Source organism: Cherax quadricarinatus, chromosome 16, assembly GCF_038502225.1.
Source record: "Cherax quadricarinatus isolate ZL_2023a chromosome 16, ASM3850222v1, whole genome shotgun sequence".
In the NCBI taxonomy this organism is placed as follows: domain Eukaryota; kingdom Metazoa; phylum Arthropoda; class Malacostraca; order Decapoda; family Parastacidae; genus Cherax; species Cherax quadricarinatus.
In genome coordinates this window covers 51,374,085-51,375,924 of record NC_091307.1, presented here as the reverse complement: position 1 = coordinate 51,375,924, position 1,840 = coordinate 51,374,085, and the positions used below count along the sequence as shown (strand labels likewise).

General features: G+C 43.0%; 1 protein-coding gene across 1 annotated transcript in view; it reads left to right on the top strand.

Moving 5' to 3' along the window:
* The first annotated feature begins 950 nt into the window (after positions 1–950).
* The window catches only part of LOC138852779 (alpha-(1,6)-fucosyltransferase-like), a 67,358-nt gene continuing 66,468 nt past the window's right edge, over positions 951–1,840 (top strand). Inside the window, exon 1 of the mRNA XM_070085570.1 lies at positions 951–998. The gene's annotated coding sequence lies outside the window, so the exon portion shown is untranslated. The remainder of the gene's footprint in view (positions 999–1,840) is intronic.

Sequence of the window (1,840 nt, the reverse complement as noted above, 5' to 3'; positions counted from 1 at the left end):
TGGTTCGGACATGTAGAGAGAATGGAGCGAAACAGAATGACTTCAAGAGTGTATCAGTCTGTAGTGGAAGGAAGGCGGGGTAGGGGTCGGCCTAGGAAAGGTTGGAGAGAGGGGGTAAAGGAGGTTTTGTGTGCGAGGGGCTTGGACTTCCAGCAGGTATGCATGAGCGTGTTTGATAGGAGTGAATGGAGACAAATGGTTTTTAATACTTGACGTGCTGTTGGAGTGTGAGCAAAGTAACATTTATGAAGGGATTCAGGGAAACCGGCAGGCAGGACTTGAGTCCTGGAGATGGGAAGTACAGTGCCTGCACTCTGAAGGAGGGGTGTTAATGTTGCAGTTTAAAAACTGTAGTGTAAAGCACCCTTCTGGCAAGACAGTGATGGAGTGAATGATGGTGAAAGTTTTTCTTTTTCGGGCCACCCTGCCTTGGTGGGAATCGGCCGGTGTGATAATAAAATAATAAATAGTAGACACTCTACCCTAACCTAACCTAACTTAACCAGACCTAACCTAACCTAACCTAACCTAACCTAACTTAACCAGACCTAACCTAACCTAACCTAACCTAACCTAACCTAACCTAACTTAACCAGACCTAACCTAACCTAACCTAACCTAATTTAACCAGACCTAATCTAATCTACGCTAGAAAATTCTTATTAACTGAATGAGAGAAATTCACATAGGTTTTTAAGGAAGTCAAGAGGATGGGGAGACAAAGTGGCGTATGTATGGAAGGAGGAACTCTTACTTATTGGTGGGATGAGTCCAAATACCACGATTTTTTCTCGAAGCATTAGAAGTTTCAACATACAATAGAACTCACTGTTGTCGTTGCTTCCATGCTTTGTTAAAGGCGTTTCACCAGCAGGTGTATCATCCATTATGATTACCATACGCAGGTGTCTGAACAGGCCGCAGCGCAGAGACGTGATAACCAGAGTCAACACCTCAGTATTACCGACAACATTGTTCTCTCTTCCGACTCAAGCTAGGTAAGGGAGGAGGGCCGTCAATGTATAATTAATATTTCTTTGATAAATATCTGAAAAAAAGAGGCTTCTCAACAGATTTGTAAGAGTGAAATTCAGCCATCTGGCAAGGCAGACTTACTAAATTTTGAGAAATGTCATTTTTGTCACCGAGACGCATAAACATCCATCCGGAAGTTTGTCCAACAATGTTTTTTAAACATAGGGCCTCGTCACCAAAACAATATTCTAAAACTAATGAGACAGAGTTGTAAGGAAACAGGTCCAGTAGGACCACTAATGGTATATAACTCCATCTTTGTGTCTTTATTGTACAGTGATTAACGTCAAGTGATTTAACAACTTCTAACAAGACTGAGGGACTCATCACCTCGCTCTTCGTCGGTTGTCTCAAGTATACTACACATTTCTCTCCACCGTCAACATCCTGCTGCACAATCAGTAGGAAAACTTTCAGGTACTTCATTCAATGGCTGCTTGAAAATATTAATTCAGTTTCAGGACAGTAAGAAAGTGGAAAGAGCTGCTTGATAAATACAGGCAAACACTATACATAATTCCATAATCACCCTACTATATCTATCACATCGCCATAACCACCACACTGCCATATGCACATCTCTGCCATAACCAACACAATGCCATATCCACCACACTCTCATATCCACCACATTGCCATAATCACTACTCTGCCATAACCACCACTCTGCCATAACCACCACTGCCATAACCACCACACTGCCATGTCCACCACACTGCCATGTCCACCACACTGCCATTACCACCACACTGCCATAACCACCACACTGCCATAACCACCACACTGCCATAACCACCACACTGCC